The 12,882-nt window shown below is 40.2% G+C and overlaps 1 long non-coding RNA gene across 5 annotated transcripts in view; it reads left to right on the forward strand.

Moving 5' to 3' along the window:
* The window catches only part of LOC104861447, a 125,774-nt gene that overhangs the window by 32,228 nt on the left and 80,664 nt on the right, over positions 1-12,882 (forward strand). The gene's annotated exons all lie outside the window — the stretch shown is intronic.

Below are 12,882 nucleotides of genomic sequence, written 5' to 3' on the forward strand. Positions count from 1 at the left end.
AGATGTGCTGCATAGAAAGATACCCAGTCACCAAAAATGAAATATAGCTACAACTGCATTGACCTGAACAGACATGTATGATGTATATAATTTTAAAAGCCTTAATAGATAGTACACTTATATATTTTGTAAAAACAAGAAATACTACAGATGCAATTTCCCTATGATGCGTGTTATCATTATGTGCACCTAAAATGTACCAGTAAATGTTTGTTAGCAAAAAAATCTTAGAAGATATAAACTTAATGCTTAACCATGGTTATTTCCAGATAGTGGGAGTATAAAAGAATTTTGGTATACTTTTCTTTGAATTTTTCCATCTTGTTTTGATTATTTAACGAGAACCTACATTTTTTTATTAGTATAAAAAAGAAGAAAACCTTATTCGTTCCCCCAGAAGAAGCTAGAATTATCCAGCCCAACTTCCTTATTTAACAGATGGGGAAATTATGGTCCAGAGAGAAATGATAAGATTCTTAGAAAATTTTTGTTATTATAATTACTATTTTAATATCTGTGTGATGCAATAAAAATGTCGTTAAGAGGAATGCTGAGTTATGCTCATCAGCATGCACACAGCTACAGTTTATATTCAGCCTTGGCTTGGGCTTGATGTGGGAGGAGCTCTGAGATGAGGTGTGGTACAACTTGTATTTTGAAGCTCGATCTCAACCTGGAAACCAACAACCACAGCAGTGACATCTTCCCCAGCAGTGGCCGCTCCCATCTCTGACCTCTCCCCTGCCTCTTTCATCCATTTCCAATTGGGTCTGTGACCCCAGGGTTGTGACCAGGCCCTGCTGTTGTGCCTCTGTGTCCTCAGCTCCTATAATATGTTAATGGTGGTGCAGGACGATAAGAGTAGACAGAAGTTTCCTGTGCCAAACTGTGAGCCCAAAGTGGAAGCTGGCATGGTGTCCCTGTGTAAGGTGGGCCACTGGGAAGGGGGCTTCACTATGCTCAGACTCAGGGATGTGGTGTGATTCTGATCCCATAAAGATGTTGGGGTGCAGGAGGAGGGGTGCTGGGAGTGGTCTTTGTCTTTCACAATCATAAACTGGGAGAAGCAAGCAATTCCTTTTTACTTTTATAACACTGATGAATCATTTATTGGGGCAACCTTTTCATTCGTATGCCCTTGAAATGCTTCCATGAAGTATTTACAACTAAATAAGCTATTCTAGAGAGTCCAGTGTAGCCAGCTGGTGCACTGGGCTGTACTGCTAATGCACTTGCTTTGGGAAGCCTAAGGCTAATGAGAGTTGAGGGTAGTAACTGGCAAAGCTCTCTGATCATGAGAGTGGCCTGAGAAGCTGACTGAATGCCTTTCTGAGCTTGGGGATGGGCGGAGGCTTGACAAGCTGGGACTGGTTAGAACTGGAACGTCATATCCAGGTCCTTGAGGAATGAGAAAGACTGAGATGGGATGTTGCTCAGCCTTGTTCTTGATTGTAGCTGTTGCTGGGCCTATCTATGTGCACTCTACAGATTAGGGTCCCCCCCCCGGCAGAGATCAAACTTGGGACCTTGTGCTTGTGAGGCATGTGACAGCACCACTGAGCTAACTACCTGGCCCTGGGGAAAATTTTTGAAAAGGCTCCTAGGTTTGTCCAGACCCCTACAGATCAAGTTCATTTCTTTTCCTCCCACTCCTAAGAATGGATTAAGCATGGTTTAGACAGGGATATGGCCAATTTAATCCTTCTTTGTCCCAATTCTCCTGTACCTGAGCTTTGGAAAAGCCTTCCACTGCTTTCACAAATGTCCTCTTAAATCATTTTTCATTAGTAGAAATGCAGTGAAGCTCGGAGCTAAATGGGATGGAAGAGGCTGAAGAAGGGAAGTGAATAGCTTTCCCTCTCTAAGTCTCACACTATAAATACCAGGGTCTTGAGACAGAGTATATCCAGACACTTCCTATCAACACGTGGGACTAACACCTATCATTTCCTTCTATAACAACTCATTCATTTACTCATCATTTGAGGCATTACATGTTGGGACTTGATAGAAAACAGACCTGCTCCCAACCCTCGTGGAACATACCCACACCAGTAAGGAAACTTCAAAGGATTGCAGCAACAAATTCACAGTTTAAAAATGCAATAAGGGCACAGTGGAAAGGTAAATAGTGCCATGGATTACAAAGTAAGGATGTTGGCCTTCTAGTGGAGGTTCACAGAAGGACTCATCTTTCACACTTGCTCTCTTCAGTCCAAGGAACTAATTCCAGTTAAAGTCCACAAGACCCAGGTGTGGTGACACTAGGAAATGCAGGGACAGATCTGTGACTTGTTGGATGCCCCTCTCTCTGTACCAGCTTCTTCCACACCTCATCCACTGGATACTCAACAGATTCTCTGAGGTTGGGCCCAGAGTTCCTGAACGACAAATGAAACTCTGGTTTGGTTTCTTTTTCCCCATAGTTTTTAGTTAGTGTATATTGGTTATACAGATTAATGCATTTCATTTTGGCAGGTTTGTATATGCACACAACACCCTCTAGTCATCCCTGCCCATTCCCCCCCTTTTATCATTCTTCCCCTAGTTTCACATTTTGGGGAGTTCAATGTATATAATGAAATGTGATCATATGCATGTTCCCTATTACCCATTCTCAAACCCTCCCCTTCCTCTTGAAAACTGATTTGATAGAAGAGAAGTGACTTGTGCTTTGTGGTCATATGCTTTGCAAGTGACAGAGCAAAGGTGTAAACCCAGTCATGTGGTAGCAAATGGTGATTGGTTTACTCCTTCATATAAGGTAGCATCTGGGAGATATCTTTCTTTTGGAGCAGGAAGGAGGACAAGAAGGCCGAGGGTGGCAGAAGAGAATTAGTAAGGTTATTGGATTAGCCCACAGATGAGTTTGTAGCTAACTGTGGTGTTGAGAGGTGAATCCTGGTGGAGGAAGTGGGTCACTGGGGCATGGTCTGGAAGGGTCTATCTCTCTCTATCCTTCTTTGACCTCTCTGTGTGCCTTGTAGCCAGCTGACTATGCAAATATCTAAAAATTATGAGCCAAAATAAACTTCTTCTCCTTTATGTAGTGGGTATTGGGTATTGTGTCCCAGTGTCATGAAAGTGACTAAGATAAGAAATGAGGACAAAAGGATATGAAGCATTTAAAAAGAGGAGTCTAATTCTCCACCATTCATTTATCCTGAGGTCAGTCAGCAGTGTAGTTCATTAGTTTCGGAAGATGATCTTTTAGGAAAGCAATAGCTTTCAAGCTTGTCATCTCTGGAAATGCTGCCACATTATGAAGCCTCTTGGAAGTCACAGTTTAAATTTGTCTGTGTCAAAGAGATGAAAGTATTAGTTGATTAAGACACATAGATATTTCTTGTATCTTGCTTATTTCTTGCATAGCTCATTTACAAAATATTTACTGATCATTAAATATTCCAACAACTCTGTAAAAATAACATCATTCTCATTTGATAGAAAAAGCATGAACAGAGAAAAGTGAAATAATTTAAATAATTGAATAAACATTTCTTGACTCTATACACTAAGTATTTCAGTGACTAGGGGCAAGGAGAACTTTGTGTGTGTGTGTGTGTGTGTGTGTTTGAGACAGGGTCTCACTATGTAGTTGTGACTGACCTGAAACTCACTATGTAGCCCAGGCTGTCTCGAACTCACAGCAATCCTTCTGCCTCAGCTCCCCGAGTGCTGGGATTACAGGCATGAACCACCAGCTGGGCATGAGGGGAAGTTTTAAATCTGGGTCTTCTGAGTCTACCTTCCTTGTTTTTTCCTCCTATTGATTAGGAAAGCAATGGAGAGACCGTTTACTTCAACTTCAACTTCAATGAAATAATTTCTCTTGGTGTACCTCTGGCATTGAGAAGAATTATAACTTACTTGCAAGATCATTTTTCTATTAAAAGGAATTTAGTATTCATTTCCACTTTCATACCCCACTGATTAGAACCATTTTGGATGTAGGAGAGAATGTTGACACCGCTGCTTGGAGAACCATCTACCCTGAGCAAAACCTGAGTGGAATCCTTAGAGGAAGGGTATGGTATAGTGAAGGAGCCTGAGAGGCAGGTGTTACTGCTTGTGTTTAGGTGTCCCACCAAAGCCACATGCTTTTTCAAAAGTAGGTGAATCTAGAGTGTGTGATGCCAGGATTAAGGGTATATGATTACTAAACTACTATACATGAGTGATTGGTTGGCACCACCCTAATCCAGGTAATCTGAATAAGATAAAAGGAGCAGAAAGACACTGTTATGGTCTCTTGTTGCTTTTACTACCTGTGCGTGCCATGTTGCTTTTCCTCTAAGATGCCTGTCTGCCAACCTGCTGTAGAGTCAGCTGATGACTGACAGAAACCTCTACGAATTGTAAGCCAAACAAGCTTTTTCTCCTCTACCTTTGGGTGTTGGGCATTTTGTCATAGCAGTGAGAGAAAAGTACCTAACAGCTGGAAAGAAGGAAAAGAGAAGCCAAGCCAGTGATCAGAGCTGTGCAATGACCTGAGCAGATCATATGTCCGGGGATGACTGTTTTGCTTTCCTTAAGGACAGATGACCCCTTTGAAAGTCACTCCCATCAAGCTTAGAAAGTCCATGGGAAGAAAATGCTACTAGAATCACTTTAGCAGAGCCCTCTGAGTCACATGTAAAATTAGATGGGGCAATAAAGGGGCAGCTCAAGGGGAATAGTATCTGGGTGTAAATTAATGCTGCCCTTGTTGGAATAACTTGTCCTGTTCAGCATCTGCAGCTGTGGAGTCCCCAGGGAGTTTTCTGGTGACATGTGATTTTACATATCTGACAGCTAAATCAGAGATCCAAACGCCAAATCCTGCACTCAGGAACATTATGTGGATTTGTGACACTCCCAGGGGGACTTTGGATCCATAAAGCAATGAATGGATTACAATGAGGCATAAATATAGCATTTTCATCTGTGACATACAATCTTGCTCTATTATTTCTTCCATTGTTATGTGAAGGAAATCTATATCCACTCTCTCAGGTCTGCTCTCAGAAATTAAAAGGAAAAAAAAGAGATGCTTTAGGAAAAAAATTTAAAACAAGGCTCTCAATGCAACATGAATAAACTAAGCACAGTGATAATTCCATGGAGGTGATCTGCAGCACAGGTCCAGAATCACAGCATTGTCAGGAAGGAAGCAGTGATCTCAGACCAATGAGTCATCACAGTCACCAAGTGAGTAAACCACTTCATCTTTCTGGGCCTCAGTTTCCTCATTTGTCCAATGAACTTCAGTGTATGGGCATCCACTCTCAGGATTGGGCAAGGCAGTGCACCATATGGGTCTAGAAGGCACTATTAGAACTTCCTCAGAGCTTTTTAAATGTCTAATGTCATATAGGTCTTTATAAGGCCTATTATGTTAGCATCCAGCTGTGGTTTATAAAGGAATGGAATGCACACTCCAGGAACATGAGCTTTAAAGTGCATTTCTCCTAGAAGCATGCAACAAAAAGTTTTAAGGCCACTGACTTAATCCATCCTAGTCATCCTCTACCAGATAGGAAGGCCCTTTTGGGACCAGTAGTTCACAGTTCTATGAGTGTGAAGAGAATTCTTGTTTCCCTTAGACTCCCCTTAGGGCTGAGTGCCTTGGTTGTCCAAGGGAAAATGTTTGGTCCCCATTTGTGTTGGGCCACAGCTGTGTGAGCTCAGAAACCACCAGATGCCATTAATGGACCCCCTAGTGTTGCGCCTGCCAACAAGTGTGGTGCTGCGTTGTCTTTGCAAATAACTATAATTCCTTTTATTTCCTTCACATTGGAGACCTCTCAAATAAAATTCAAAAGTAATTTTTTTAATCTGCATTGGGAGAGGCAGGACAGATAGTATTATGTGAGGAGAGATTCCAAAGGCCCTAATGACTTCCCCATGGCCACACAGCTAGTAGTACATAGGGATGCCACCAAACCCTGTTCTCCTGATAAGGACTCCAGGGCTCTTTATACTTCTAACCAAGTGCAAATGCACTTCCTGGGTCCTAGGGAGAATTAGGTGACAGTGTGTGAGTAGAGCAGCGTAAATGCAACCCCCAGCTACTTAAAAAGTGGCTCAGTGCTTGGGCCACTGCTGGAGGATCATTAGTATCATTCTTGTGTACACAAGACCTCACATTATTCAGGGAGGTCTGGCAGAGAGAGAAAAGCAGATGCATGGGCTCCTCGTGCCACCAGCTGTCATGGCTGGCTACGCTGCAGCTCCTGACAAGTGCTGTGTGACAATCTTTCCACACAGTTTCAAGGAGCGGCTTGATGAGAACAGGAGCAAAACGCCTCATTTACAGAGGTGTGAGAGAACAAAGAACATAGAGACTTATGAGAATGTAATTTTAAGAAGGCCTTTTATCTTGCGAGGCATGTTAGCCCTGAAGGGCTGCTAGTAAGACTAAACCCCCAAAACTTCACGCTGTGCCCCATCGATAAATGAGATCCCAGGCTCAGAAGAGATTTCCCCGTTGCTCTTCTTCCTTCAATCATGTGATAATAATCCATAGGAATATTTTATCCATTGACACTGGCATCACTGTGGCATGCACTATGAAGTTGTGATATTACGTTACCAACCATGATGGTGCTCATAGGATTGTTACAGAATTCAGATGTCTGACTGATGTCTCTTCTAGATTTTAAAGCTTGTAAGGCAGATTGTCTGTTCCATGTTTGTATCCCAGAACTTCTCGCACAGAATTTCATTCATAGAAGATACATAATGTTTGTCTGTTGAATAAATGGATTTAACCAACAGAGAAGCTCTTTTTTGCCCTGCATTGGCCTTAAAGTAGGGCTCAGTGCTTCTTAAAATTCACAATTAAGGATTATTTTAATTAATACTTGCCACAATGCATATCAGCAATAAAGGATATACTGGCTATCTCAATGTCCTGAATTGATTCAAAGCATTTGTAACAATTTCTATCAAATAAAAACATTAAGGCGGATCCTCACCCATCTTATTTTCTGGACCTGGAACCTATTAATAATAGATGCAACTATTAGTATGTGTAAAGAATTCCCACAAATTGATAAAGAAAAATAAACCAGTTAAGAAATGGATGGACCAAGGATTGAACAGGGATTTCAGAAAGGGGAAAATCCAAATATCGTAATTGAAATATTTTATTGAAAATAAAAAAAAAGAAAGAAAAAGAAAATAAGAAATCTTACTAATAATAGTACAAATGCAAGTTTAAAACACTGATATACTATTTTAGTTCCATCCAAGTAGCAAGCATTTTAACAATCTGATTGTAACATTTGCTGGCAATGCTAGAAAATGGTGAAGTTTCTTACCAACGAGTGTACATTGGTACAACCCTTGGACACCATCAAATAAAACTAAAATTGTATACACGAAGCAGCTTCATCACTGCTCCTAGAACCTTGAAGGTCTTTCTCAGCCATTTTTGCAGAGATTAAACCTTCCTGTCCTCAAGCATCTACTATGTGAAGTCAGTTAACTTCTCATTCATACATCTAGAATGATGCTGGTTATAAAGCATCCATGGACAACTTCAAATTAGACATTCCAGCCATTTCCCATGTTCTGTGGTTCAGGTGAGCAGTGTCATGATAGCATTGTCTAGAATAGTAAATACTTCAAGATAACTTAAATATCTGTTTGAAAGAGGAAAACAAATGAATTGTAGTATATTCCTGCAATTGAATGCTAAACACTAGTAGAAAGAAAAGAAAGATAGATAGGAATAAAAGACACACTACATGTATCAATAATAATAAATGAAAAAAAAAAGAGGAGGAGGAGCTGGAAGTTTAGCTCAGTGGCCCCATGCCCACCTTGTAAGTTGAACAAAAAAAAAAAAAAAAAAAAAAAAAAAAAGAAAAATGTAGAACTAAATTTAAATAAAATGTACATGGTATGGTTTTATTTATATACATAAAGATTTAAAATAGCAACATGATGTATTGCTCATGCATACATACATAATAGAAATATAAAATAAAAATCTCCAGAGTCAGACAAGTGGCCACTCTTTATATTATTTTTATACTATTGTATGTTATATGAGATGTAATAAAATATGGTGAATGTTAATAAAAAATTTAAAAATTATTATAGGAAAAACACATTACCATTAATCACCTTCAAAATACCCTTTCCCTACTTTGAACATACTTATCCCATCACCCTTGCCCCTTTCTAAAGCAGGTCCTGGAAGTCCTCTTTTGTGTCTTTTCCTGGCTACCTCAGTGTCCTGAATTGATTCAAAACATTTAGGGCAATTTCTAGAAAACAAAAACATTAAGGTGTGTCTTCACCCTCTCATTCTTGGGATCTGGCATCATGCAACTTCTAGCTCTTTCCCAAAGTCGAAAGAACCATTAAAATTAAATATTGGAATTCATCAGAGACATCTAATAGCCATCAGAGTGCAACTAAAGACACGAAAGAGGACTTCCAGGACTGCTTCAAAAAGTGGCAAGGATGATACAATGTTTGAAGCAAGGAGGGTACTTGGGAGAGGTGTTAATGCCAATGTGTCTTTTATGGTACTACATTTAAAAAATTTAAAAAGCCACTATATCATTCAGTCACACCTCATGTGTTCTATCTAATTATATTAACTGTATGATACATGCAAAGACTATGTTAAATATATTAGGCTTATAATTATCACATGTAATAATATATTCTTTATATTTTATATATTATGTTTATATATTATATTCTTTATATTTTCCCTATATCTTCTTGTATGTTAAAGTAGATAATTTCAAGGTTGTACCATGTTAAAAAAAAATAAGTGAAGTATATCCCCTTCCCAGTCTATTTGTACTAAAGCAGTTGTGATTAATGACTTGTCATCTTACAGGGAAGAGAGGAAGTTTTTCTTAAGGAAATTATTTTAGACAGATTCTGATCATTTCACTTCCCAGTTGAATGCCATACGCTGCGTTCAGAGTGCTGCTTGACAGTCTGAGTCCTGCGGGCTGCTGTTGGAAGTGCTCAGAGGCGGGGTGCAGACCACTCTAGAGGCAGCTCTTCAGGCTCTTGTCCTCAAGCCTTTCCATTCCATTCACATTGGAGTGTTTGACATTTTCCAGATTACCCTCCCCAGCCCACTTTTCCACTACAGGCTGTTGCCAATCAGGTGTTTACTTCCTGAGAACTCTTCCCTCATTCCTGCAACTTGATTTTAGGTACCAAAGTTTTAATAACAGGTCAATCTTCAAAGTAGCAGTTCTCCTATAACACACATAATTCAGTATGTATGCATTCACCTTAAGGATGTTTACTGTAGCATTGTCTCTAATGTCAAAATATTAAACATAACCTTAATGTTTAAGAAAGGTTTAAATAAATCCTTCCCACAGGAAACTCAGCACATGAATGCATGGACTCTGGATCCAAAAGGTGGAGTAGCCAGGTCCAGTCCCTGTGCATGCACATTCGGCCATCTGACAGCTCTATGATCCTAGCCTTCCTGTGCCTGCAAGGTCCGATCAGTAAAACAGAAATAAACTAGTTCCTCCTGCATAGAATTTTAGGGGGGAATAAATGTGTTACTACTGTTTGTTGAAACACTTGGAGCAGTAGCTGGCACATCATAGAGCTTTGTTTATAAATCACTAGTTCTGGACATACCTGGAAACTTTTGAAGTGAGGAAAAACTAGTTACTTTGGTGTCCTGATTAAACTTGGCACAAGCAAGCATGGAAGACGTGTGGAATGCAAGAACCAGCACGATTCTAGCTGAGTATCTTTTAATTATGGGTTCTAAAAGTAGTGAACTAGAACATGAATAATTCGTCAGAGCTAATGTAGAAGAACCCAAGGTTTGGAAATTAAGCCTTACAAACAAATAGAAAAGAACCAGATTGTGATTAAAAAACAAAAATAAAAACAGATCACTTAAATAATCTGCAGTAGCAGACTTAAGAGTAAATGCATTAGTTCTGGAGTCAGAGTGACCTAGAATAAACTTTTCCTCTGGCACTAACCAGCTGGCATAATTTCTAACATAGGTTTCCTCTTCCATTGAAAAAGAACAATATCCATTTTTGTAAGCTTGTTACAAATTTCAGAAATAATAATATCAATGATTAATGGTGTGTGATACTATGTGCCAGGAACTGGTACTCTTCATATTCTCCCTTTAGATTCTCACTGCAACCCCTGAGGTACTATTGTGGTTGTATTGAATTTCCTCAAAAGATAGATTGAAATCCTAATCTCAGATGATCTCATTGGGAAAGAAGATCTTTGCAGATATAAAATGAAGACGAGGTCTTACTGGATTAGGGTGGACCCTAAATACAATATGGCTGGTGTCTTTACAAGAAGAGAAGATGCAGATGCAGAGAAGTCACCATGTGATAAAGGAGGCACAGAATGGATGATTCATGATGCAGCTGCAGGCCATAGAATGACAAGGATTGGTGGCCACCACTATAAGTGAGGAAGAGACAAGGCAGGCTTCTTCCTTAGAGCCTCTAGAGAGAGTATGGCCCAGCTGATACCTTGATATCAGACTTCTAACTTCCAGAACTTAGATTGTGATAATTTAGCTATCATTGTGTAAACTGAGACTGTTGCCTCACAAAGTCAAAGAATGAGGTCACAGACAGAAAGGAGGTAAATGGGGAAGTGTTTGTTGGAGATACAAGAAGAAAAATAGCTCCCAGTTGGGAGGGGTCCCACATGGGTGACCACGTGGCCTCTTGGTCCAAAATTATCCTTATATAGAAGAGCAAAGCATGGGAAATACCTAGCTGTTTAGTGGCCACCTATCACAGGTGGTTCTGTGGTTTTAAAATGACCAATTGGAACTCAGGCTCTCTAAACAAGTAACTCTGTTTGTAGAGTTTAATGAAAAACCAGTTATTCTACATTTTTAAGTTCCTTGAGACTCAGGAAGTTAGTATGGAAGGGCTGTAACTCCCTTAGTAAGGAAGGGTTATCATATTCTATGTTGCCTGAAGGCCTCTTTGGTCAAAGTCCTAGTTTTACTGCCTATTTTTGTAGTTCTTATCAATGTGGCTGATCATTCAACTCTACTTCAGGCCCTTTCTCTAGCTAGCTGCCTATTCATAAGCTAACTCACCAAACTGTCTTCTATTGTGGCCTGAGAAACTAATACTATTTTCCCTGTTTTACAAATATGGAAACTGAGGCACAGATAAAGTAAATAACCTGTTATCACTTAGCTAGTAAACAAAGATAGGAAACAGGGCCAGCTCTAGAGTTTGTGCTCTTAATTATTTGATGATATTCAGCTGGGTTCTTGGCCATTACACCATTTTCCTGCGGGAGTGAAAAATATTTTATTTTCAAATTTTAAATGTTGATGTATTTCTACCATCCACCATCCCCAAGAGGCACAATTCTGTGGCATAACAGTGATGTTGTCACATGATCACCTCAAGTCCGTCCTCGTTAACTCAGCTGAGTCTAAGCCCAAATGAAGCAATTTTTACAAATTTCATACTGCAAGGCCCCCAGCCCAGGTGGGTCACAGCTGGCAGGTGATGGAGGCTCTTCCTCTGTGGCTCTTGGGGTAATGTTCAAATGGCTTACTCTGGTGACATCAAGAAGGCATAACTCATGAGCTTTCTGTAGTTCCTCTGATAATTGTGCCTCCCCAACCACAGCAGCAGTAAGCTGAAATATGCAGAGCATTTTATAGTTACTATTTTAGGGCCCTGCTGATTAGATGAGAGAACAGCGAAGTTACTCAATGAAATCAGAATTACCCTCAAACTCCATTTCACCCAAAAGCTTCTTCTTCATCAATATGGTTTTTCCATTTGCAACCATTAGACTTTTCAGATTCAGGCATTGTCTTCATTTATTACTTTCTCATTATCTCTCTCTCTCTCTCTCTCTCTCTCTCTCTCTCTCTCTGGAGGTATGTAGGAAAATGTATTCCTGAAAAAGGAAGATCGAAGAGCAGAGGTGATCCAATACTGATTTCCAGTGCTGGAATCACCTAGGCTTTGCATAATTGGTAATACTTTCTAAGACACAAAAGCTTACAGGGTGGCTCTCTGTGTCTTCAGCTTCATCAAGAGCTTCCCAGTCTGATTCCCCAGAGGATGTAGCAAAAAGATACTTCTTGTAGGAGCTCTGGCTCTTGGTTTGCAGATGCAGGGCAAAGAGAAACCTATTCATTGCCTGCTGTGGGCTCCAGGTTGCAGCAGTTTGCTATTCAGGTTATAAAAGCTTCCATCCCCAGGGAAAATTCCTCCACCCTGGAAACCATGACCTTGACTCATGGGTGTAAGCTGAGCCCAAGCACACCTGTACATCTGACAGATGAGCCAGGCTCTGAAAAGCCACTGCTGACAAGCTTATCAAGAACAGACACCTGCAGAGGGGCCCACACCATTTTCATGAGTGCTCTGACAGCAGTCTTGATCCAACAGGTCTGGTACATGGTCTCAGAGAGATTACTTGGAGACTCACAAAGAGCTTGGATTATGCCAAGTCTAAATGTCATGCTTGGAAAGAAGTACAACTACCCATTCATAACACGCCTCTGTTTGATAGAATTCATTGCACAGCTTGCATTGGTTTTATTCCAGATAAAATCCTATTGTTTTCTTGGTAACATAAAGAGAGGGCAAAGACAATTCAGAGTTTTTAAGCCTACTGTGTGCCTAACACACAGGCAGGAACTTCATGGTTAACATCTTGTTTAATCCTGCCAAGAATTCATGTGATGGAAGTGCTGTTATCATGATTTTACAGTTAAGAAAACAGCCTGAGAGAGCTTAAGTTACTTTGCAAGATTGCACACCTAATTAGTGTCTAGGCAGGACTTGAAAGGGTTCTTCCAGGATTTTATGTCCACTAGCAGCTGTTTCCAAGCAAATCAGCCCAGGATATCCAAGGCCCAGGGGTTTGGGG

This window comes from Fukomys damarensis, unplaced genomic scaffold (assembly GCF_012274545.1).
Source record: "Fukomys damarensis isolate Sample0158 unplaced genomic scaffold, DMR_v1.0_HiC HiC_scaffold_10, whole genome shotgun sequence".
Lineage (NCBI taxonomy): Eukaryota > Metazoa > Chordata > Mammalia > Rodentia > Bathyergidae > Fukomys > Fukomys damarensis.